The sequence below is a fragment of the Phocoena phocoena genome, chromosome 2 (genome assembly GCF_963924675.1).
Source record: "Phocoena phocoena chromosome 2, mPhoPho1.1, whole genome shotgun sequence".
NCBI lineage: Eukaryota > Metazoa > Chordata > Mammalia > Artiodactyla > Phocoenidae > Phocoena > Phocoena phocoena.
The window spans coordinates 69,133,714-69,161,513 of record NC_089220.1 but is presented as its reverse complement, the minus strand read 5'-3'; the positions used below and the strand labels follow the sequence as shown (position 1 = coordinate 69,161,513).

Below are 27,800 nucleotides of genomic sequence, written 5' to 3'. Positions count from 1 at the left end.
ACTCTTTAGGTGAGTTTTGGGAAGATGCTAAGTAAAATACTGTTCAGAAATTGGGATTAATCGAGCAGTTTAAATACAAATCTGCCGGAAATCGTGCTCTGTGCAAATGAAAATGAAGAAATTTATGCATATTCTAATTTTCCCTCTTTGGCTGCTATTTTGGAGGAAAAGACTTCTTTTGCTGATGGTGGGACTTTTTTGTTCTGCACAGGAAATGTGTAAATGAACACAAATGTGTGTTTCTCCCTTTCCATTTCTCTCCTCCGTCCCTCCTCCCCCTTTCAGCAATCAAGAGTTGTTAGGGTCCTACAGATTCCAGGGTTTCTCCCCATTCCCAGGATGACCGAGAGCAGGCAGGGCAGGGAGGGGAGTCAGGGCTCCTCTGGTTCACTAACCTTTGGAAATTAACCTAGAGTTTCCATTCCATCTTTGGACATTCAAAGAGAGTAGAGAGTGAGGAGGAGTCCTACATTTAATGCGATGAAAAATCATCTCGAAAGCTATTTCTTCCCAGTGACGACTTGGTTGGGGAGATCTCAAAACTGAACTTATAAGCCATGTTGTGCAGATCCATTAACCATCAGCGCCGAGTTCAAACACTTTCCCTCTCGCGCCTTTGGGAATACGCAGGGCTGGTGCATTTTAATTATATTAAGACCAGCAAGAAACTCTCTAGCTCTTATTCTGATGTAAGTCGCCCAGGGCTGGGAACGAGTGCAGTGGAGCGCTCTAGTCGTTCTGTGTTCTGTGGAATATGTCAGGGACTCCTGAGACGGTCCAATGAAGTGTGTGGGATGAAGGCAGGGGCGGGGGTGAGCCGGTCCCTTGAGAGAGGGACGACGGGCCGGGGGCTGGGGGTGGGGATGGAGGGGGAGGAAAAGAGAGGTGCTCCCTGTCCTATCCCTCCGCCTTTGCAGGCCAGGCCGAGAGCTTCAGAATTAATTCGGGGTCGAGAAAGACCAACAGAGACAGACTCCGAGTTTCTATCTTCTTTTCCATAACCCGGATAAAAACCCTAGAGCCAACTTTCTTCTTAACAATTTAGTTTGAAAAGGGCCCCACGGTGCCCCCTCCGCCCCCACCGCCGCTCGCAAAGCGCCGCGCGAGCCCGGGGCGTTCGCCGAGGCCGGAGTCGGTCCTCTGCCGAGTCCATCAGCCGCTCCGCCGCCCCGGCCGGGGGCCTCAGAAAAGAGGGCGGCCAGAACAAAGCCCCCGCTACGAGCCCAGCCTCAGATACATTTTCAGTGGCCCCGTTGGAACCTCGGAACCCCAGAGGGCCAGCTTTCTAACACCCACCCCGCCGCCCACTCCAGTGTTCCTCCCCCTCGGGAAGGGGGCGCCGCGCGGCCGACGCCAGACAGGACCGCACCCCAACACTGCCCGCGCGACTGGGGGCCCAGGGCGTCCGCTCCCCTCCGCGTACCGGTGTCGGGGGAGCAGATTTGCCCAGGAAAAAGCTGGGAGAGGAGCGCGGACCCTCGCTGCAGACCTCACGTCAAGGTTACCGCCACCTCTAGGAACCTCTTCGGAAAAGCTCCAAAATGCCTATTTTGCAGAAAGCCTGCTGTGCCGCGATGGGGCCTGGTGGTCAGAGAACCCGCTGAGAGGCCTCGTAAGGTCTCGGTGCTTGAGTCAAGCCCTGCCCAGGCCCATTTCTCCCGCGCCCTCCAGGTCCTGCACTTCCGGTTCCCCCGGGGGCCCTGACCCTCCTCTCCCCAGCACTTCCGTCCCGGGGGCTTCTGCGCTCCCGCCTAGTCACCGGGCTGAGGGACACCCCTGAGAGCTGTTTTCTATAACTTTCCCGTAGCTGTTGGGAAGTTTACCTGTTCCATTCATTTCTTTTTATTTTGACTTTAATTTCTTTGCTTCCTTAAACTTGGGGGGTGAGGGAGGGGGGCGCAGTGGAGGGGGGCCAGAGGTTGAGAGAAAAAGCCCATTGAAGATTTATTTTTTTTTTTGTCTTTTCAGATCACCACCCCCCGCCCCCCTCCCCCCCCTTTCTGAATTCCCCGCACCCGTTCACCTCAGCAACTGAGATTTAGGCCAGTTTTCCCGAAGGGCCTAGGGCAGTGTCCGCACTTAGTAGGCATGCAATAAATGCTGAAAGAATTACTGAATAAATGATGCTGCTCCGTTAGGCACATGGTGCTTAGGGATAGTAGGTATCCTCAGAAAGCAGCTGACTTTTGCCTTCCGGTGTTCTGTTAAATTCAGTTGAGAGGTTGATAAAAAAATGGTTTTTACGGGCATTTTGATGTTTTTTAGGGACTCCCCCAAACAGTGGGAGGAAATCTCTTAAGAGTTATTGAAAGTGTTTTCTTGAACTTACGTATGAGACAAAATGCTGTGATTTTTAGAATGTGGGGTTTATCAGCCCTTTTGTGGCTTTTCCTTTCCATTTTGCTTTTTTTTTTAAAGTTTTACTTTCTGTGGTAAGAGGTCAAGGCCTTATGAAGTTAATCTCTTATAGCTAATTTGAGGCAGAAACTAAGATTTCTCTTTTGCTTTCCTGCTATGTTATAGCTTAATCCTTGCCAAACAATTCAATCCTATGTTGTATCTTCTGTATCATTCAACTGTTCTTGTTCTTTACGATAACATTTTCTAAAAAATGCTATAAGAACTTTATGTAACCAGGAGAGAAATTTCATAGTTGTGAACTTGTGAGACTGGATTCAATCAGTCAACATATATTAAATGCATATTCTGCTAAGCACCAGTTGTGTAATCTATAGACTAGTCCCTAGGGCATTTAATGTCCCACTCTCATTGACTGTAAAATAGTGAAAATATATAACCAATAAGCTAATAACCATGAAAGTAATTTGAAAGGTTATAATTGCTAATCAAAGTTAAAGTGTATTTAGCATCATTATTAATAGGCATCTGAGGGATACAAATAAGACCTGTTCTTCTCATCTGGGAACTTACAATCTAGCTGGGCATAAATAATGTGAATGTAAATTGATAGAAACAGCTACTAAGCAGTATTCAGTGTCTGGAATATTGAAAACATTCAGTAAACAATTGCCTCACAAATTAATTTGCAGTCGTGTCATTCTTTTAACAGAAATATGATACTGATAAGAAATACAGGAAGGATTAATTAGGAAAACTTTCATGGAGAAAATGAATTTGTCCTTAATGTGCCACATAGAAAGATTGGAAATGCAAGCTGTTTGTGTTCAAGGGGGGTAAAGGTGGCATAAATGGAGAATGAGAAGGATATTTGATGAGATGGAGTTTGGTGGTAATTTGTAGGAAACCTTAAAGATCATGCAGAGGAGTTTGTATTTGATAGTAGAGGTGATGGAGACCTGTGGTGGCCCTGTGAGCAGAGGATGGCATGATTAAAATGGAGATTTATATTTAAAATGATTCTAGCCAGCAACTGAGCATAGTGAAAATTGAGGGAGAAAGAGTATGAGAAAAGATTTTGGTGCAGTTCTGGAATGGGACATTACTACAGAGTGACTGTAGACAGTCATCATTAAGCCCTTTCTCCCCAGTTTTTATACAATGGAAATTACATTTAAATGATAAAATCAGTAATGAGTCTTGAATAAAGTAAGAGCCCCAGACCACTGGAATAAGCATTACCACTTTAATCTTCATTGTTGGTAGTGCTAGGGGATGTTAGGTGTTGACTGATGGTGACTAATTTCAGGATATCTTCATCACCAGTTAAAGCTCAAGATATCTTTCTCATTTAACATATTTACCCACTATTCAGTTTCAGTGGTTCTCAACTGGGTGTGATTTTGACACACCTCCCCCACCCCCAGCAGGCACATTTGGCAATGTCTGGAGACATTTTTAGTTGTAACAACTGTGGGGCTACTACTGTCATCTAGTAAGCAGAGACCAGGGATAGATGTTACTAAATATTTTACAATTCAGAGGAGAGACCCCCATGACAGTGAATTAGCCGGTCCCAAATATCAATTGTACTGAGATTGAGAAACCTTCAGTTGTGGGAGTGAAGCCTGAGCTCTAACTCTGGAGAACTACACAAGGAGTCCCAGAACCTAACTTCTATTATAGTAACAATTTCGATTGAAGAAATGTTTTGTTTAGTAAGTCAAATGTACCTCTGAAAATGGCAGTGTCTCTTCTTAGCCTTGAGGCCTTAGAAATAGGAAAATCAGAAGGATAACTGCTTGGATTTTCTACTTTTTATAAAATGGGGTTAAAAATCTTCCTTAAGAATTTGTCATCTAAATGTTATTTATTAAATTAACAAAATGTGCCTTTGAAGTTGCTTAGCAACTTACAGAAAGCTTGCTTTTAGAAGTTCATTTGTTTGTTTAAAACGAGGGTAGGTTGGGCTCCCCTGGTGGCGCAGTGGTTGAGGGTCCGCTTGCCTATGCAGGGGACGCGGGTTCGTGCCCCCGTCAGGGAAGATCCCACATGCCGCGGAGCGGCTGGGCCCGTGAGCCCTGGCCGCTGAGCCTGTGCGTCCGGAGCCTGTGCTCCGCAACGGGAGAGGACACCACAACAGTGAGAGGCCCGCGTACCACAAAAAAAAAAAAAAAAAAAAAAAAAAAACTAAGGTACGTTGCGTATTATTAGCTACATTACATAAATCAACAAAGAAATGTACACTGAAAATGGAATAAGATGTTTCAACACATTTTCTGCTCTCATGTCTGGCAATTAAAACACTCTAATTGTCTCATAAAATTGCATCAAGTATTCGACAAACATTATTTATGTATGAAACTTCAAAATAATATTGAGTCTGTAAGAGAACCAAAGGGGGAAAATTCAGCAGGTTTGTCATAAAGTATGTGTTTATCTTAACCTTTCTTCTTCAAAAATCTTATCTACTAAGTACTTTTATCAGACACTAATTATACTCTTTCTGAAAAGAATTTCTCCAACACCCTTCAGTGCCTGCACCCTTTAATCATATCTCATTACATCTACCTAATCCATATCTTTTTCACATTTCCAGGGCTCATTAACAGTTTTAAAAGCTAATCTTAATCTTGGACATTATTATTCCTTGTAATCGAAATGAAAATAATGCCAATAATATTTTATTTCTAAAATGTAATGGATCATTTAAAATTTGTTCTGAAGCCATTTCTTCTTTAAATATTAATGAGAAATTAACTTTCATACATGCATTAAACTATCAGGAACAGTGAGATGTGTCTGAAAACCCTGAAGCACCTTTTCGAAGGAGAAGTTATTTTTATAAGCTGTTTTAACAGTGGATCATCAGTCACTTTGAAGGGAAGTGATCCTTGATTAACAGTTGGCTGATACTGTGCTTCCACAGATGTGTGGCAGTAATACAGGTGCTACCTATGAAACAGGACAGGTAATTCATAGTATCTGACGGTTTCTTTTCTGATTGAAAAAAAAAAAAACGTAAAGCCTTCATCTTTGTGTCTAACCCCATTAAATTGTAGACAAGACAAACCAAATGTCCCACTCAAATAATGAACAGTGGGCACCATGTTTCCCATAAATTTAAAGAAAAGATTGAGTATGGCTAGTACTTTATTCCTTTTGAAAAGATAATGGAAAAGAAAATGGATCCAATTTGCTGTTACATGACTAAAGTAGAGCCTCACGATGATGACTTTTTAGGACTTGAAAGTCAAATCCTGCTTCTCAAGAGTGTAACTACATAGGACTAACATGTTATTCTCAATGGAAGATTCCTCCACTATTATAATTGAGATTGTTTCTTGAAAGTAATCTTTAAGCGTCTTAGGAAAAGTTTAGTGGTCTGTTACTTATTTATGCACATACCATTTAGCTATAGTGTTTTTTAAAAACCACAAAAATCACTGTCCAAAAGAAAAATTTTTGGACAAGTACCTCAAGTTATGATTCAGTGGTAGTGAAGATGTAATAAAACTTTAAATCTGCTCTGATTTTTTTCCCCATTCATTACTTCTGCCAGACAGTACAGTAATTATCTCTTATTTCAGGTGTTTAATTAGATATTTCTTTCGTTTTTTTCCTTTGGAATATATTTCTTTTTCCTTATAGAATTTTTGATTTCTGATTTCTCTCCGTTTATATGGTTCAGGTTGTTGTTACCTATAGGAAACTGTTATTGAGCAGAATCAAGTGACAGCTAGTGAGTTTGCTGTGTCTTATCTTTTGCAGTGGCTAAGCACTGAACTGAGTAATTTAACTGAGTAAGATTTTTAGGATCTGTAAGATAATGTTTTTAAAATCACTCTTTTGACTTTTTTTTCTTTTACTCTCCTTACTCATCATTTTTGGGGAGGGTAACTTTGCATATGCTCAATTAAACACAGCAAGTTTTCACGTGTTCTTTTTTGCTTTACTGAAATAGCTTGAATATTCAGATCTTATCAAATTTTTACAATGACACCATAGACAATGCTTACTTTAATGGAATTTCCCTCCTTTCATTATGAATGAAATTAGTTCTACTAATAAAAATAAAATTTAGTATACAGTATATTATAACACCACAACAATTTTTAAAATTACAAATACAGGATTAATATAGTTTAAAATTGTTTTTGTAAATTAACTTTTATCTTTGTCTATTTCTCTCTTATTATTAAGAAGTTTTGCCTTTTTTGTACTGATCATCTATTTTCTTGTCCTTTCCATGTTGTTATTTTCAGAGGTTTCTCATGGGTCAGTACAATGAAGGTTGATGGCACAGTTGTTCACTTTGAATCAAAGGATATCTATTTATTGGTGTGCTGTTATCAATCAGAAGTTTCCAAATACGTGTTCTCCAATTCAATTCAAAGAAAAGTAGCTGGATCCTGGCAAAAATGCGTCCGGGACTCCCTGCACATGATGCATCTCCGGAGAAAGTTGCTTCAGCGTTCTTTTTTGTTTTTTGTTTTTGGAACACTTCTTTCTACAGTATACTCCAACTACTAGATAGGTTCCTAAGTTCATCCAGATCTGTCCCATGTCTGAATTCTTGGTCCTCTTCCCACCCTCTGACTCCGCAGATAAAGAAGAAATAATAATAAAGGAATAAAAATCGTTTGTTTCTGTCTGACTGAATCATTCCAGTCTTGAAGCACCCTGGTAGGTTAATTAGCCTTATTACTGTATTTACTATCTCCCACACACTTATTTGTGGGAAACTGCTCCTCTTGGCATTTGCCTAGGTGGATAAGGGAACAGTAGGAATGCGGCACTGGACTTTGCTCTTGAAATGCATGGCATCATAGCAGCATAAAGCTTGAACGAACTTAGTTTTTCATTGACAGGGTACAAGTGGCATAGCATCATCTTTCCCTGACATTGTATGCCAGTTATGATTTATTCTGGGCCACACTTCCTCCCAGAGCTAAAGTTCTTAGTATGGGGTTTGGTACCATCATAAAGAGAAAAATGGTGCCTCTTGTAGGAAGAGTTTGGAGAGCTTTACCCCAGTAATCAAGGTGGTTAAGGTGATTAACTGAATCCTGTGGATATACTGCTTCTACCCTAAGTGAAAGAAGAAGAGAACAGCTGCTATTATTTATTCTCACTCATTTCTCACAAATAGCCATGATTTTTCAGTGAGCATTATCTTATCCTGGAATTAATTCTTTCAACTTTTGTCATGGTGCTTTGTTCTTATAGATTATAATAGAGAGGTATTAGCAAGAAATCTGAAATAAAGGACACAAGATGAGATTGCCTTTCGACTGTTAAATTTCAAGATCAACACAAAACAAATCAGCATGAGTGTGTGCAAAGTTATCTTAAAAGAACAGACAAATTCCTGTGCAGCAGGGTTTGACATAAACTAATTGAAGGTATTGACATATCTGCAGAAAGAATTTTAGCCATGAAAGCAGATAAAGGAAAGCCAGAAGCAAAGGAGGCAAAGCCTATGCAAGTATGGTTCAGAGATGAGGGAGTGGATTCAATTCCATTGGACTTCAATCCCAATGAAAGGCCATTCCTGTTGTGAATGTATATCAGGCTCTTTAAACTTGATGCTGTTAAACATTCTATCCACAAAAATATCTTCTTTCTGAATCCATGTCTTCCAAGCAATATTTGGATTATTATTTGGCTTCCGAAGTATCTTTGTTCTTAGAATATACACTAATCACATGAATTTCAAATATTTCACTTATAACAGCAGTTACCTTTAGGTGAGTAATTATATCCCAGGCCTTCAATGAAGATCTATTCATTTAAGTTATTCATCATAAGTGAATAATTTGATTTCTGGGTCAAAACATTACTGTTTTGATTTGATGATTACTGTATATCTACCTTTGATAGATGAATACATTTTTGGCATGTTGATAAAATCAGAGTGTAAGGTTTCTACTATGAGGGGCAGATCCAGAATTATACCTTCTAAGGTCAATCCTTCCTGTCAGTCTTTCCTGTGACCTACAAAATGAACATATTCAATACAACTATCTGATTCTCTTTGTGTGAAGGATAGTAGTTGAAGTAAATTACAGTTGATCAAACAATAATTGGTTTGGACCAAATATTACCTTCAAAGTAATATTATATATTAATAGGAGTCAAAAAGACTTTTTGAGTTCTCACTTACTAGCTGTGAGATCATCTTTACTTTTATGCACATCAGTTTCCTCTGTAAAATGAGTATATTGTCAAAACTCCCTCCTATAGTCACTCTGAAATTAAATGAGATAATTCATATAAAGTGCTTAGCACTCAGCCTGGAGTATGGTACGAAATGAATGGTAGCTAATGCTTTAAGCATTTATCACTAAGAGTAATAATAATATCATAATAAGATGACATAAGTTCAGCACATGATTGGGGAAGCAAGACGTTGACAGGGACCAATTGCAGAATACTTGAAATCATATAGTTTCTAAGAACTATGCTTACTCTAATATTCAGATCCAGTACAGTTACCACTTTTGCTTTCCTCTGAAGTACCAAATTTTATTTTGATCCCCTTTAATTCTTTATTATTCATAATATTTGAGAAACAGATTAAAAAATGAATGAATAATCTTCTAGTCTTTCTCAGGCCTCCGTGGCTTAATACCATCAAGATTTATTACTCCTTTATGTCATATTCCTTGCGGGTCGGGTAGAGAGCAGGAGTGGGTCTTTGTTCCATCCAGTTTCATTCAATCATTCAGGGACCCAGGAATGGCTCTGCCATCTTCTAGACCCCTGGAGTCCTCCACTGGTACTCTGCATTGGGTAGGGAGGGAGGAAAGCTTTTTGAGGATTCTAAAAGATAATACCTATTCCATTGGCCTGAAGTCAGTCATGTTAGGCCCAACCTAATTGCAGGGAAGGTTTGAGAATATAAGTTAGTATTGTGTTTAGGAGGAATAAGAAATGGGTTCGCTGAACACATAGCATTATCTCTGCCTTACCAACCAACCAAACATTTCCACCAACAAAACTAAGTCTTAGGATTCTTCTCTAATTTTTCATCAGTTAGTTAAAAATGGAGAGGAGCTCTTTGCCTATAAAATTTATTTGCGCATAATTTTATAGAGCTATGTATCTCCATTAGAAAGCCTTTATCAACAGGGATTGGTGTCTAGGAAGGCTTTCTACCACTTTTTTTTTTTTTTTTTTTTTGCGGTACATGGGCCTCTCACTGTTGTGGCCTCTCCCGTTGTGGAGCACAGGCTCCGGACACGCAGGCTCAGTGGCCATGGCTCACGGGCCCAGCCGCTCCGCGGCATGTGGGATCTTCCCGGACCGGGGCACAAACCTGTGTCCCCTGCATCGGCAGGCGGACTCTCAACCACTGCGCCACCAGGGAAGCCCTCTACCACTTTTTGATAAATTTCGTTCTATAGGAATTCTCTGGGTTAACTTTTTGTGGAGCATTTATCCTACTTTATTTTTACTTAAAGCTTGTATATGTGAAAGAGATTATCCTCAAATGAGCATTTTCCTTGCTTTTATCATCTTGTGTCATTATCCCAACATTCTTTTATTATAGTTGTTATTGAGAGCATACTTTCAGATTTAGCATGGAGATTAACTGTAAAATAAGTAAATAGTAAATTGTTTTGTTAGAATGAAGTATAAAAGTCAATGCTTTTAAGAGGTTATTTTGTTAACTGCTATTTCTAAGTGACTATGGTACTCAAAAAACAGCAGATTGACAACCTTAGATTTTAGAATTTTCCCTATGAAGAATTGCTGTGACAGTAACCTACGCACAGGGCAAACTTTGCTATGATACTCTAAAATATGACTTTTTCTGAAGTTCCACTTTACTGATGAGAGGCTTCCTTATATTAAAACGCATTTAGCACATGGATTCCTAGGCACTCTCCGAAAGACAGACTTTTAATGTTTTCATGATGGTGTTTTTCATCCTGGTTAAATAAATAGATTCAAACTTCCTGCTTACTTTACACTTTATCCAACAAGTCACAAATGATAGCAACTAGCACTCAACACTCACATTTTAGTAATACCAATAATCTGTTAGAGATTGGCTGTGTATATTAATGGGTTCGTTTCCAATAAGAGTACTTTTGATTATACTGATACCATTTTGGAAGGCATAAATATTTTACACATTTTCTCATAACTAATATGCATATATGAAATCGGTCTTATATTTTGCTATTTTTATTAGATATCAAACTATCCCTTATTATTCATGTTTAATCAAAGGGTATGTTTGTGAGACATTCTTTTTTTTTTTTTGAGACATTCTTAAATGACCATTTTACTAATTAAATGAAGTTAAAGACTGACATTCTTTAGGTGATTATATGTTCATGCACATACTTCTGTTTTTAGTGGTTATAACACTAATTAATAATTCTTTCATGAAATATTTGTTGTTTTCCAACTGCTTTTTTAGTGTATCCTACAATTTTTCATATAATTACCTGTTTGCAAATTGTATAAGGTTATAGAGTTCAAAATAACATCATAATATTTGTTTCCATGCTAGCCTGACCAACTTTAGCCTTTATTAAATAAATAAATGTTGAAAAATGAATATCCATAAATACATTAGTTCTTTAACTAGAAATGCATATTATTTAATTGAACAATTCTGTGAGAGAAAATGTTTGCAACTACACATTAAAAAAGTAAAAAAAGCAGCTTTATTATTTTATTAAATAGAAATAAATTATTGTGTGTAGTCATATAAAGCCATGATTAAATATTTTAAGTATTATGCATTAAAAACTCAGTTGTCTCGCATTATCTATCTTTGCATATAACATTTCATTGATTATATTGTTTGTGATATATAAATCATTTTCTTCATACTTTAGAATAATGATTGATGAAGATGAGGAAGCATTTACTAAGAAAGTAACTTGAGTTATTTTAACCTTTACACAAGCATCCTAAAGCTTTCAGTTAATTTACTCTATTGAATGTGAGCCTCTTGAAGAATTTCTAAGTTTTCAGTCTACTTGGACATGCAAGTTATTGAATATTCATATCAGAAATTACCTTGAGTACTACATATTCTTTATGAGACTTCATACAATGTATTAAGTATTAAATGAGTTTAAGTGCTCTAGACTTCAAACTATTTTGCTCCTTTTCCATAACTTAAATTGATATTACAAATTCTGCGTTTGTATCACTAAACTTTTATATTATAGAATGTAGATATTTAAAGGTTTTATGCATATTTGACAAAAATATTTTCAACCCTATAATAGTTAGGCAGAAATTGTTTAGCATTTGCAGTTGTAACATAAATGCTAATTATAATTCATTGTCAAACCATTAAAGATTTTATGTAAGTTGACTTCAAGACATTTTCTTCCAAAACATTTGTTACATTTCCCCATGTTTCCTGCATGGCGGATTTTGAATTTAGCATCTGACATGTTTTCTCAACTACTGGTTTATAATGAAAACATGTAGGTACTCGAGGGAATGTGTTAAAAGCAAAAATTCTATGATTCTTGAAAGGTAAATGACAGCGGTGAGATTGTCACATCTGGATCAGAAAAGTTTCATCTGTTTATCTATCTAAACAAACACAAATAAGATAATTAGGATTCTAACAATTCATGTTTTAAAAAGCAATTTATGGCTTTGATTAGGTCAGAACCCAGTGATTTTTTATTTTTCTTTGTTTGCACAAATGAGTAAAAATGGATTGACCTTCAGCATCAAAGGCCTGTGAATGATTACAGCAAATCTACTATTTAATATTTTGAAATTTGAAGGCAAAATTAATCCTTGGCTTTCAAAAATTATAGATATATATTAAATATATATATTTATATACACACACATAAACACACATGCATATGCACATGTGTAATCATGTACATTATAGTATGCCTAGTTATTCAGCTAAATTTACCTCACCATATTTTCATTCTTGTTAGAACAGAGATAGTATCTTTCAGAATTGCTAACCTGTAGCTGTGAAAAAATCAATCCTATAGAAAAGTATCAATAAAATGAATCCCTTGGAAAATCACAATTGTTTATATTTAAAATGAGTTTTTATCATCATAGTAAACTATCAATTGACTTTTAAATTTATTAGTAAGTTACAGAAGAAATTTTAATGTAAACTAAAATCTTCTAAACCATGCTAGTTTTAACTTTTAAAAGAAAACTCTCTTGATATCCTGAAGACAGGAACTTAAAAGATTTTGTTTACATTCCAATTACGTGTCTTGATTTTAAATTAGTATAATCATATATTCATTCTTGCTGAATTAAAAATGGTTTCTTTAAATTCTAGTCACATGGCTTTCTATTAAATTAATATAATCATACTCTCTTGTTCAGTTAGTAGTAAAGTAGTTGTTTAATTAAACATGCCATTTGTTTACAATGCAGTGTTTCAGAAATGCTAGTTCAAAAGGTAGGATAAGAATTTATATCAAACATTTCAATCTGACAAGTAAATTACATTTCTTCCACCATAAAGAGGTAAGCAGAAAACTGTAGCAGTGATGAAAAGACATATTCTTATTACTCAGAGATATGATATGGGCCAGCCTACAAAATATGACCTTTTCCACTTTCAAGATTAAGACAAAATCCCTACAAACACTAAAATAAGGATTTGTCTTGACTTTGGTATTTTAATATTTTATTAAAATTGTCACTCCTTTCATTAGTCAACCCAGAGGGTAAAAAAAAGCAGGATGGCTTTTAATATAAAAATCTGGATAAGATGAAATCTGTAAGTTATTGTACACATATGAAAAATTACAAGTCAGTAAATGCTATACTCAGGAGTAAAACATACAAAATGTCTTCCTTTTGCCAAAGCAGAATTAGGAGGATTGTGCAAACTTTTTATATTTTGTTAAGTCGTCTTTGTTGTAATTTCTTCTTTACACAAAGCTTTTGTTATTATAGCAATTACTATTGCTTTTACTACAGTGAAGGCATTCTCCTAACTTTTTGGTTAAACTTATGAAGTGAAAAACAATAACACAATAATAATTATATATGTAAAGTAAACATTTTATATAATGCTCAATTTGCAAGGAAGTTTGAATAATTTTTTAAAGTCCTATAGAGCCAGAAGACGGGTTTTATATTTTGGTTATTTTTGCCATAACAAAAGTATACTACTTATTTTTGAGAAAACATATCTGGTTTTGATTTTCCCATCAGAACTAAAACATATGGGAAAGCTAAGATGACTAATAGTTATGCCTCAACTTGTAGTTTGTCAGAAGAATGAAAACTGATGGTACTATGTCACAAAACATAATCTGATTTTCTGTTATTTACTCAAAATTCAGCTATCATGAGCTTGTTAAATGTTTTCAAAATTACTGAAATATTACCTCTTTAGCCTATGAATTACAATTATAAACGTCTATTTCCTCAGTTTCTAATTGATTCTTTGTGCATCCTTCTGTTAACGTTTTAAAAATTATGATAGGAATAATGATAATAGCTAATAATTATTGAGTGATTATTCTGTGCAAGACACTTTACACGTGTTTACTATTTGGATAAATTTGGCCACCTCAACATACACATACACACACACGCACACACTGTTATCCTCACAATATACTTACCTTTTATTGAGTAGATTAAAATTATATATGAAAGAGAAATTAGGAACCACTCTTTTATAAGTAGGTGAATGAAAAGGGATGTTAAAGTGTGGTAAAACCAATCTGGTAATTATTTTATTTTGGCAGTTATATTTTTTTTCTCCCCTCAGTGAACCACAAAGAAAGAAGATGGGTATGATTTTTACAGGGGTGAAATAAGTTGTCTGTCAGTTGGGTTTAGGCGACAGTCTGTCTGCAAGCCGTAAGATGATCTGCAGAGCGCCAGAGGAAAGCAGGCAGGATTCCTGGCTTGCAAGAATAGATACTGATCTACCTTAGCCACCTAAACAATGCCTCACCTGTTTGCCTTGTCCATACCTTATTTTACGTAGTCTAATGCTTGTTTTGTTTGACTTTTCTTTTATTTCTCTGGATCTGAGCTTTGATACACTTTGGGGAGTACATAAACATAGTGTTGTACTTGAACATCACCATACTTCTGAGTCCTCTGGTGGTTTAGGACCACCCCTCCCTCTCGAATAGCTCTGTTATTGAAAATTATGAGCCAGAGCTAAATTACTAGGCCTCATAGAGAAGTGGTTGATCCAGCAGCCTAGTGTCCAATAACACTGAATGTGAGATGCTGCTAATTACTGCCCTATGGACCTCGTTTAAAATTTCTTAAATTTCAACTTGTAAAAGGCTTTATTATTATTAATTCTTTCTCTTCCCAGCAGATAGTTGATAAGTTACTATAGTATTTAGAATTCTATCCACTTATTTTGGAGCACAACTATGTTACTATGTATTGCTCCGAGCACTAATGAAATACAAAACTACATTCAGCTTCCTAGTAAACTATAATATAAATATTTTACCAGCACTTATTATTAGTTTGCCATTTCCTGCTGACAGCTATTCCAACTTTGCCAGCAGGCACTGGGTCTCACAATTGTATTATGTTTTGAACAAATAGCGACAAACAAAAATTCTTGCAAAATAAATGAACAAGATTTCCTGGGGAAAGAAAACCTCTTCCAATGTTAAATGAAAATTTCTTTCAAACTCTGACATGTAATATTATTTAATTTGCATATTGCACATTTCACTTTTACTGGAAAACAATTAAGTTAATGAGGAACTAAATAATGTGCGTTCAGGGATAATTTAACATTACTGCTACTTTAATATTAATTTTTTTTAACGTTTTGCTGTTCTAGAGAAGCCCACATCCTAATACATTTATTGATAATAAAGGACTGTGGTTTTCAAATGTTGCAGTTTAAAGACTAGCAGAGAATAAAAGCACCTTTTCTAGAACCACAAAAGGAAAAGGTTCACATAAAACTTTGTGTTTTTACTGTCCTGCTAGGGAATACCATAAAACTTAGAATCGATGAAATCTAAAAATGCTAAAAATATATCTTATCTTTAAGCTGGTATGACATTCTAAAGCCCTTCTAACGATCAGTGATAATCTCTCACTAGCAGATACCGTCCACTCCTTTGTCCCAGTCTTGATTCATTATGATGTTGGATAAAGCACCACCTATGTTAAATCAAACTCTAACCTGCTCAATGTTTGCCCACTTGCAACTGAATGCAGCTAGAGAAAAAAAATCCAAATCAATGCTGACTAATTTCACCTTGAATTTAGGATCACTTTTCACTAGCAGGTCCTTCATACTGTCTAGAAATCATACTACATTTTCCTAGTTCATTAATAAGACTAAAATGATTATTCTAAATCTTCTTGCCTCAAATCTCCAACACTTCTTTCCTCATACTCATCTTAACCTGTTGACTGTGATTTCTACTCCACTAAGAAAACTGAAGCAAGTGGAAGGGACTTTCCCCTACCTCTACACCTCTTGACCTAACTCTCTGTGCAAATTTACTTGACCTTTAATTACCATACTCCTAAAGGCTAGCCCTTAACTGCTGTACTAGATTCTATCCCTTTCCCACTGACTCTGTGATGTGGGACTAATCATTCTCTCTTCTCTTTTCTGCGCCATATATATTTCCTTCGATACTGGATGGTTCACATTGGCACATACACATGCTGCTATTTCTTGCTTTCCTAAAAAAAACCCCTCACTTTTGACTCTACTTCCCCTTCTGGCTCATTCCCCTTACAACCTTTCCTTTTCTCTCATTCCTTTTAAAACAAAACTTGAAAAAGAGGTTTCTACGTGTGTTTTCCAATTTCTCCCCCCTCTTCTTTCTTTAATCCATTCCAAACAGATTTTTAGCCACAGAACTCTAGTGAAATTGCTTTTATCAAGGTCAACAATGAACTCCATGTTGCTAAATCCAGTGGTCAATTCTCAGGCCTCATCTTACTTGGACTCTCATTAACATTTGACCAAATTGATCACTATTGCCTTCTTATTTCACATACAATATCCTATTTTTGAGTAATTTATGTTGGTGCTATTTTCAAAATGTATCCAAAATTCACCCACTTCTTGCCACCCTCATGGCCACAGCTCAGGTCTAAGCCACTCTCCATATCTCCTTTGGTTTATCACAACAGCCTCTGCTTCTGCCCTTGTCTCTCTTTAGTTTTTATTCAACCAGTAGCAAGGAAGGAAATGTTCAAATCTAACTCATATAATCTCATTTTTCTGCTCAGCCTCCTCCTGTGGTCTTATTTTAGTCAGGCTAAAAGCCAAAATTTTCACAACGATATACAGGGCTCCGCATTACCTGTGCGCTTCCTTACCTTGTGACTTCCAGCCGTTTACTCTCTTCCTCCATCATTCTCTCTGTGCACACTAGTCTCCCAACTGTTTATCAGTTATACCAAAACTGCTCCTGTCACAGGACCTTTGCATTTCCTGTTCCATCTGCTGGGAAAGCTCCCCTTCCCCCCAGCCACACACACATATAAACATGGCTCACTCCTCACTTCCTTTACATAGATGTTAATGAGTCCTTACAGACTATAAGATCAAAAATTTCAACCCTTCCCCCATGATTCCTATGACTCTTCCCTGTTTTATTTTCCTCCTTACTATTTAACAAACGCATTATATATTATTTTGCTTATTCATTGTTTGACTTTCCCACTAGAAAGCTCCATGATGCCAGGGCTTTGTCTTTTCTATCTTATTTTGTCTGTGATAATTTCCAGTGCTTATAACAAGGCCTAAGATAAGCTGATAAGTATCTTAGGTGATATAGTGAATATATCACTATATATTGAATATAAGTGAATAGATGGATGAATGAATGAATAAATAAAGATTTAAGGAGGACTGTGTAAAGAAAACATTTTATTAAATTTTAATATTTTTAAATTGTTTATTAGTTGTATGGTGTCTGATGGATTGAGGAAATAATGTATTTTCCTCTCTGATTCTTCTGGTCTGTCCCATCAGTGTTATTTGGCAGTGGAAAAAAAATGAAGTCCTGATGCATGCTAAAATATGGATGAATATTGAAAGCTTTATGCTAAATTAAAGAAGTCAGTCACAAAAGACCACATATTGTATAACTCCATTTATAAAAACTGTCTAGAATAGGTAAATCTATAGAGGTAGTAAGTAGATTATTGGCTGCCAGGGTTGGGGAAGGAAGGAATAGGGAGTGACTGCAAATGCATACGGGGCTTCATCTAAATTTAGATAGTAGTGATGGTTGCACAAGTCTGTGAATATACTAAAAACTGAATTGTATACTTTGGAAGACTGAATTTTACAGTATGTGAATTATATCTCAATAAAGCTATTAAAAACAGTATTCTGTTGTTACATGTTTCTGACAATGTAAATTTTGTTCATGATTTAGGTGTTCTTTTCCTTTGATTACATTAACTTTCTTGTACAACTTTTTCTTAGTTTGGTTCATAATTACATTGCTTTACATTTGTTTGTTACACCATTGTCTCAGAGCCAATTTTGTACCAAAACTGTAAAACTTGTTTCCATATATTCAAACACATCAGGCAACATATTCATTTCTTTTCTTTATATTTTATTTTCTTGGATATGTCTATTCTTCTGATCTAGCCTGTACAATCAGCAGTTTAGGACTACTGCCTAGTTGTTTTCCTGGAAGATTTTTCATCACCTTGAAAATCACCTTGTTTCTTTCCTGAGTTTGATTTCCTGTTTGCTGAATTGCTGGACTCCATTTCATTGCTTACTTCTTTGAGTTGGTGGAGTGCATCTTTAATAGCTTCCTAAGAAAGGCTGACTAGAAGGTAAATTATTTTAGAAATTATCTAAAAAGTCTACACTCTAGTTTCACACTTGATTGATAGTGTGGTTGGAAATAATTTTCTCTTGGAATTTTAAAGTTATTTCTCCATTTTTTCCACTTTCTATTGAATGATGCTACTGAGTTGTTGAATCTTGCTTGTAATTTTGACTGGGTTTTTTTGTTTGTTTGTTTACTTGTTTAGACTTCAAAATGTAATTAATGCTCCTAATTTGTCTAAGGCAAGTCTACTCATTCAACATGAAGTGGAACGTTTCTACAATGATGAGGAACATAGGACAGTTTAGAATTCAATTTATTAATCTAGTCAATGTATAATCCTCAATGAATTCATCTTATAAGGCTAATCTAACTTTTTAAAATTTTGCTAAGTTTACTGGAATTCCATTTAGAATAGTGGTCAGATGGTGGATCATCAACTAAAATGAAATCCTCTTCTGTAAAACTTTTTTTCTTTAAAATTATGACAAAGTCATTCTATAGAGAAACAAGCTTTCAGTCACCAAAGTATTGATCAGGAAACAAGCGACTAGAGCAAATACTACAAAGAGAAGATAATTTTTGAACTGACAACCCATTTATTTATATTTACCGGATAATCACTTCACCTCCTTCAACACTTTGATCATGAAATAAAGGACTGAGGAAATTAACTGGATTAATTCAGTCAAAAAAATTGTCAGTTTTTATTTAAATTGTTTCCAAGGGCTTTCAATCAGGTGGGAGGGTGGGCATGTGAAAAAATATTCTCTATCCACCTGCCCTGGGCATATATCAGAATCCCAGCAATGGGAGTTGGGAATATAGGGCTATGTGAGGAAGGGGAGAAGGGAGATGCCCGTGTTTTGCAAGAGTTTCCCCCTAGGGAATTCAGATATATCTCCGTCCTGGTTTAACCAATGTAGGCTTGTATCTGCACTTTAGCCACTTTGCTGTGTCTCTCAATTGCCTTTTCTCTACCTAGCACTGCTACTCCTCCCTCCTCTCCATTTTTGGAAGGATAGCTAATTGTGATAAAGTGAGACGTTTTGTGGTAAAGAAGATACAGTTTTAATACCGTTAAAACATTTCAAAAAGCAATACAATTAGCTAAGCACTTATGTTTTATTAGTAATAGCAAGCAAAATTAATAAGTAAATTCAACTAAAAATGATTATGTGTCAGAGTGTATAGTTTTTACATTGACATTTCACATAATCTGACTTTGCTTAGAAGAGAAATCACTCGGCTGTTAAAATTACTTTTAAAGAGCTGTCAAAATTGGAAAAACTGCTGTCAAAAATGTGATAAGAAAAGTTTAAAAATGGTAAAGTATGTTGACTTAGACAAAAAATATTATCTTCATAGAGGAAAACTTGAATATTTATCATTATCTTCAAAAGGGATGATTTTTTTCCCCCTGAAATTGGACATCATTGTTTTAAGATTTGTATTCTGACACATGTATTTTCACTTTAATAGCAAAATGAATGAAACCATTTATATTTGTTCCACAATGAGAACATCTCCAGGTCCTAGAAAATGCTAAAATATTGATGTCATCCTTACACTTTCTTACTACTATTTATTTTGTTCTATTTTTAATTGAAGAGGAATTTTATTTTATTTTTAATTTATTTTTATTTTTTTGCGATACGCGGGCCTCTCACTGCTGTGGCCTCTCCCGTTGCGGAGCACAGGCTCCGGACGCGCAGGCTCAGCGGCCATGGCTCACGGGCCCAGCCGCTCCGCGGCGTGTGGGATCTTCCCGGACCGGGGCACGAACCCGTGTCCCCTGCATCGGCAGGCGGACTCTCAATCACTGCGCCACCAGGGAAGCCCCCAATTTTTATAGTTTTATTCTACCTATTCAAATTGTAAACAAATCATATTATCTCCCACATGTCAGATACTTCATTATGGGTCTCAGTCAAGCGCCACAGAGAGTTTGAATTCCAGAATGGTTTAATTTTGAGACTTCACACTAACCTTCACTTAATGATTGATCCTTCTGTCTCTATCATAATGTAATTCAAAAGACAAATATTTGAGGACATTCAAATTGACGATGGATAGACTGGTAAAACTAACACCTCTTTTAAATTGTTTCCATTTTACAATGAGCAAAATCTGTCAATAATTCAAACCTTGAAAAGTTGACTTCTCTTTGAAATAAAGAGCCACTAGGATTCTCCAGAATACTCTAAACATTTGATTACTGAGTCTTAATAAAAATGAATAAGGACTTATATCTAGATGGATAAAATATGAAATAAAATACACGATTTTTCTCCTAGTTATTTCCACTTTCCATTCATATATACATATATAATATGTAAATTTTAAAGTTGTTTATGCTGAGTAACTATAGTATTTGCTCTAATTGTGTGATCTTGGGTTTTTGTCTCTTTTTCCATACATAAAATACAAGTAATTGTAGTTACCACCCAACTGGCACATTCACAAAAATTTTATGAGAATTAGTATACAAGTGACTGTATGAACTTTGTAAATGTAAATTTAAACAGTCCTGTTTTATTTTATAAAGAAGAAAAACAAAGTAAAGACATAGCTATAATGGAATGGATTATTTGAGTGAGAATTGTAGAAGAAAAAAATTTTCCTTGAAGAAAGAGTATTAATACAATTGTCCATGTTGAGCAAAGAATACCATTTTATGGTATCTACTATTTTATTGCTGTGTGACATAATTTAGGGCTAGCTATTATATTTCCTAATATTTATATAATCTTATATTTTAACACCACTACATTTAATCATCAAAGTTTCTAAAACACACCACAAAATATATGCATCCTAACACATGCAAGCTTAAATAATAAAGGTACTTAACAAACATTACCACAAATGAGATAAATGTAATTTCATGGCCTTAACCTGAAATGCCACCATAAGTTTAGGGGATGTCAACTGTAAAGAAAACTAAGTGTGAAGCTTGCAAATTTAAACACATCTAAATTTGAATATATAAATCTTATTGTTCTCAGAACCATGTTGACATACCCTTATTACTCACCTGCATAAGAAACTACAAATTTAGAACTCTAACTGGTAATCCAAAATACAGTATATGTACACTGGAGAAAAGTTTGTGTTGCTATGGGAACTTTGGCTTTTGTTTACATTATGTTGCAAACTATATTATGTGCCTTGGTTCACCTTAATGACTACCTTCATATATTGCTAATTATACTATTTTCCCTCATTCACTCTGATGACTAACTCCTTAAGGTTAACATTGCTCATCTTTATTGAGTTAGTTCATATTTTTCTTGAACACAGAAATACGAACTTAACGTTTACCTTCATTTGTGAAAATTGCATTATGCATGTCACCATCACCTGTTCATTACATTAAGTAAAACGAGTTCTGGCTTTTATAAAATTTGCAAAATTACATTTATGAAAATTATAAGCTTGACCTTGTTTGCCTATAGGAGTAACATATTCCAAATTGTAGAAAATAAAATTTGTGCACACTTTTTGTTTTGGATGTAAAAATATATAACTTCTTTATTCAAAATTTCTTGCAGCATTGTAAAAGAGGAAATCTAAGCTATTAAAAAATTGTTCACACTTTCAATACACAGGCAAAGATATGATGAAATATTCATTATGGTTATGCAGAATCCCCTCTGTGTTATTAGGACTCTATAGAGCTAAGTGAATGTGTTAAATTATAAATATGCCTATAGAACAGATATTGAATCTCAAAGTTTTAGTTATCTTTCTATATTTTTCAATTAAAAACCTTGAAAAATCAGAAAAATTTCAGAATAAAAACTATGTATTGGTTATTTTAATTAGGATAAACTGGTATTAATATATTTATTCCAAAATGGTCATTGGGTTCCTACTATTGCTAGGTATGTGCTGGGCATGGGTATTCACGATAAGACAGGTAAGCTCTCATGAGGTTATAAACATGTAAAGAAGTAATTACAATATGGTTTTTCAGATCCTATATTTTGTAAAGCTGCTGTAAAAACCCTTAATTTTTTTTTTTTTTGCCTTCAGAAGCATATTTATTGTATTTGAGATGATACGTCAGGTGCTCTCTGAGCTACAAAAGGGTAAAAGAAAATCCTCTAATTACAAATTGATGAAAGTAAAACGTAAGACGTTTTTTCACAACAGTGTGAACCACATACTCAGAAATTGACATGGGTTTACTACAAATGATCTAATTCCTATATGGCTACTTTTATAACTTCATACAGATAATGAGTTAAGCCAAAATGCACTATAATATTTGGTAGAAATCAAGACCAGTATCTTTAGTACATTACAAAATGCATTTTAATATCCCAAAGAAGCAAGACTTGCCAGTAGGTGTTTAAACATAAATTAACTACAGTTACAAAGTTCTATTCTTGACAGCATTTGCCCTTTGGGGCAGTCTCCCACTTTCCAGAGGATAAAGGCCCAGAGTAGAATCAGCAGCATAACACATACACAGAAGTCCATATTGTAAAGGCTATAAAGATTTGCTGCGCAGTGAGAAGATGCCTCTGCTCTTTCTCACTGCATACAAATTATGTGAATTGTGTTGCCTATCTCTTGTCATGTTCTTCTTTGTTGGTCAAATACTTAGCAGCTATGCTTCCAACCGGAGGATCTACAGAGTTGCAGTCTGTCAATGTCAAAGGGAACAAATTGACCACAAAATCTTTGAAATAGTAAAGCAGGACTCTAGCTGTCTTTAAGGATACCCAAACAGATGACTCCTTGACTGTTGATGTTGCAGTGATAGATTGTGGTGTGAAAAGTAACGTTTGGCAGCTTAAATGAATAACTGGATGAACATGTGATATTTAGAAAAAATACACCACTTTCATACACAGGACCTGATGGACCAAGTATAGTCAGTCTCTGTTCATAGGTGCTATCTCTTTTAGGTCCAGCACTTCGGTTAGGAGGAGGGTCAAAGGTGATTTCAGCTAGCTCCTTCCGAATTCTTTTTGCACTACTGTAGTAGAAAATTTGCAGTGGTTTTGCTGGGGAGTTCAGACTTTTTCTTTTGCTGTGTGGTAAAAGGTTTTCCTCTCTCACGTTTTTGGGGTATGTATGTATGTAATGATTTATATTCTATGCTTTCACTCCACTTATAGTTATAAAATATTTGCTATATTCTCCATATTGTACAATATACCCTTGTATAGTATTTTATACCTAATAGTTCGTACTTCTTAATCCACTCCCCCCTTTTCTCTCCCCACAGGTAACCATATATAGTTTGCTTTCTATATATGAGTCTGCTTCTGTTTTGTTATATTCGTTCATTTGTTTTATTTTTTAGATTCCACAGATAAGTGATACCATACAGTATTTGTCTTTCTCTGTCTGACTCATTTCACTTAGCATATTGCCTTCCAAGTCCATCCACGTTGTTGCAAATGGCTAAATTTCATTCTTTTTTTATGCCTGAGTAGTATTCCATTGTGTGTGTGTGTGTGTGTATATATATATATATATATGCCACATCTTCTTTATCCATTCATCTGTTGATGGACACTTAGGTTGCTTCCATATCTTAGCTACTATGAATAATGCTGCTATCAACATTGGGATGCACATATCTTTTTGAATTAGTGTTTTTGTTTTTTCTGGATATATACCCAGGAGTGGATTGCTGGATCATATAGTAGTTCTAATTTTAGTTTTTTGAGAAACCTCCAAACAGTTTTCTACAATGGCTGCACCAATTTACATTCCCACCAACTTCCTGTTTCTCCACATGCTCACCAACATTTCTTATCTGTGTTCTTCTTGATGACAGCCATTCTGGCAGGTGTGAGGTGGTATTTCATTGTGGTTTTGATTTGCATTTCCCTGATGATTAGCGATATTGAGCATCTTTTCATGTGTCTGTTGGCCATCTGCATTTCCTCTTTGGAAAAATGTCTATTCAGTTCTTCTGCCCATTTTTTAATCGGTTGTTTGTTTTTTTGATGTTGAGTTGTAAGAGCTATTTATGTGTTGGATATTAACCCCTTATCAGTCATATTATTTGCAAATATTTTCTCCCATTTGGTAGGTTGTCTGTTCATTTTATCAATGGTCTAATTAGGCCTCATTTGTTTACTTTTGCTTTCATCCCTTTGTCTTAGGAGACAGATCCAAAAAAACATTGCTACAATTTATGTCGAAGAGTGTTTTTTCTTGTTCTTAAAGCTCTGGAGCAGCAGTGTCTTTATGGTCTGCATCTGAACTACCTCTCCTGGTTCTGGGGTTCTTATCATTCAATCTTTGCCTATCATTGGAAATCCTGTGATGTTATTTCTTGAAAAATGTGATTGTGCACCTGGCCTGCTCATGCACTCCTACAATGTGAGGGTGAGAGAGAGAAAAAAAACCCTTCCTTAAGGTAATGGAGGTAGGTGGGGGAGGGAAGGGGAGGGAGCAGGGTGAAAAAAAGCCAAGGAGGCTTGTGCTGGGGAGTGTGGAACATTGAAAGTAGGAGGAGATTGTGCCCCTTAAGATTTCTTTCCAGAGGAGTTACTATTTTTTTGAGGGCATGGCACTGACTGTGTTTGGGGGCAGGTTGATTTGGGTTGAGGCAGGGGTTTGTGGAGATAAGTATTATGTATGATACTGGAGTGATGGATACATGACACGCTGCCTTTGTCAAAATCCATGGCACAAGAATGAACTTTAATGTATGCAAGTAAAAAAATCATTTAGAAGGTTGGTAGATTCCAGAATGTAATGTATAAGGTGACAAAACAATCTAATTGTATAACATCTATTAAAGGAACTAAGGCTCCTTGGAGAAATGGCTGATTCTAAGCCTGGGGCAGGAAATATACAAGATAATCTGGGAGAACCTTGTAGTGTTAGAAAGAAAGAAAGTGCTCAACACACACACACACACACACACACACACACACACACACACAGTGATGGGAGTATGTCAAAGGGACACAGAAGCCAAGTGAAAGACTCCCTAATAGACAGAGCTGGAATGATTTGAGCAACAAAATAAAATAGTATTGAATTATAACCCAAAGTACAAGATATATATTCATGAGTCCAAACTGATATAAATAATTAAGTAAATAAACAAATGGGAGAGAACAGACACATTTCCTGTGCAGTAGAATTTTAAATAATTTATTTGGCTACTCCATCCTCAAGAAGATGGAGCCTAACTTCTCACTTCTTAAGTGTGGGCTATGCATAGGGACTTCCTTCCAAAGGGTATAAAATGGAAAGGGGGAGAAAAGAGTAACTACAGTGGAGAAACCTGACTCACTACCTCAACCAAGTGACCAAGATTAATATCAACAGTGACAAGTCACCTTGATAATATGTATTCTCGATGTGATGTGATGAGATGAGAATGACACTTTACCTCTGTGATCTTTCTCTCCAAAACACACAACACCAGTGTAATCATGAGAAAAACATCAGAAAAATCTCAATAGAAGGACATTGACCAACGTACCTGACCAGTACTCCTACAGTCTGTCATGGTCACCAAAAACAAGGAAAGTCTGAGTAACTATCACAGCCAAGAGGAGCTTAAGGAGAATTGACAACCAAATTAATGTGATATCTTGGATGGGACTGTGGAAGAGAAAAAAGCATTTGGTAAACACCAAGGGTATCTGAATAAGATGTGGACTTTAGTTAATAAAAATGTATCAATATTTGTTCATTAATTGTGACAAATGTACCACACAAATATGTTTATAATAGGAGAAATGGTATATGGTGTATGGGATTCTCTGTACTACATCTGAAACTTCTCAGTAAATCTAAAACTATTACAAAATAAAAACTTTATTTAGATAAACCCTTACTAAACACTCTACTGGATCCCCTTTCTGCATTCTACCAAGCCAGACTGAATTTTCTAATTTTTATTTCCAGTGAACCCTCTAAGTCTGCAGGTCTGGCTCAGTCAGAATAACTGTCACCAAGGGTAAGAGGAATGTGAAAGCAACATAAGCTGACAGAGTCAATTGCTTCAGGTTTTCTTTTTTAAAATTCTCTGGTATTATGCATCTGTCCTGTCTCTTCTGTTATTCTCCATTGATTGCTTTATAACTTCTCATTGCTTGTTACTGTCTTGTCATTGAGCAAGTACGATTATCTCCATCTACAGTTCTGATTGTGACTACTTGCAGACCTTTAATGAACCATATGGTTAAACCCTTTCTACTTGAGTAGGACTGTTTGTATGTGTATTGCCAATGCCTTATTTATTTAAAGTAAGTCTCCTTCAAAAGGGAACCCTCATACACTGTTGGTGGGAAAGTAAGTTGGTGTAGCCACTGTGGAAAATAGTATGGAGATTCCTCAAAAAATTAAGAATAGAACTACCACATGATTCAACTATTCCACTTCTGGATATTCATCCAGAGAATACAAAAAGAGTAGTTCGAAAAGATATATGCACCCCTATATTTATCACAGCGTTATTTACAATAGTCAAGATAAGGAAACAACCTAAGTACCCATCAACAGATGGAAGGTTAAAGATGTGACATATATATATTCCATATATGTATATACATATGTATATATATGTATATACAGTGGAATACTAGTCATAAAAAGATGACAGCTTACCATGTGTGGCAACATAGATGGACCTTGAGGACATTACGCCAAGTGAAATAAGTCAGATGGAGAAAGACAAATACCTTATGATTTTATTCATATGCTGAATATAAAAAAAATCAAAGAAACAAAATAAATGTACAAACCAAACCAAGCAAAACCAAACACTTAGATACAGAGAATAGAGTAGTGTTAACCAGAGGGAAAAGGGGTCAGGGAGGGAAAATGGGTAAAAGGGTGTCAACTGGATGGTGATGGATGGAAACTAAATTTTTGGTAATAAGCAGGCTGTAGTGTATACAGAGGTAGAAATATAATGTTATCTACATGAAACTTATTTAATGTTATAAACCAGTGCTATCTCAGTAAAAATAAGTAAGTATATAAACAAAATCAATCTCCTTCTTACCTCTCTGCATAACACCCACTTCTACCAATTTTGAATACCTTGTTCTGATCCTTCTCATCTCAACCTCACCAAACACACTTTTATCATTCTATGTCTTGATATAAAATAACACAGCAATTTGTTAAATTCTTGATATGAAAGAGAAGGGATTTAGTGTAAGTACCCTACACCCCAATCATTGCCTCACTTTATGTTATATTTTTAGTTTTATTACAAAGGATGATTGTTGTCATCATAGTATTATTTGCTATATTAACTATTAAATTATTTGCTACATACTTGCCAGTGTCATACTTAAACTAATATATTTTTTTCTTTTTTCTTTTTTTTTGGCTGCACCGCATGGCTTGTGGGATCCTAGTTCCCACAAGGAATTGAACCTGGGCCCTTGGCGGTGAAAGCGCAGAGTTCTAAAACTGGACTGCCAGGGAATTCCCTATTTTTTCATTTTGAAATAACTTCAAACTTAAAGAAGTGTTGCAAGAATAGTACAGAAAACTCCTAGATATTCTTTTCTAAGATTTATTGATTTTTATTTTATTATTTATATATTTATTTATTTTTTTGACCACACAGCATGTGGGATCTTAGTTCCCTGACCAGGGATCAAACCCCTGTCCACTACAGTCCTGCAGTGGAAGTGTGGAGTCCTA

At 35.8% G+C, this 27,800-nt stretch overlaps 1 pseudogene; it reads right to left on the bottom strand.

The window, feature by feature from the left end:
• Positions 1-22,723: 22,723 nt before the first annotated feature.
• Positions 22,724-26,781, bottom strand: LOC136118409 (ubiquitin-conjugating enzyme E2 E3-like; annotated as a pseudogene).
• Between the last annotated feature and the right edge of the window lie 1,019 nt (positions 26,782-27,800).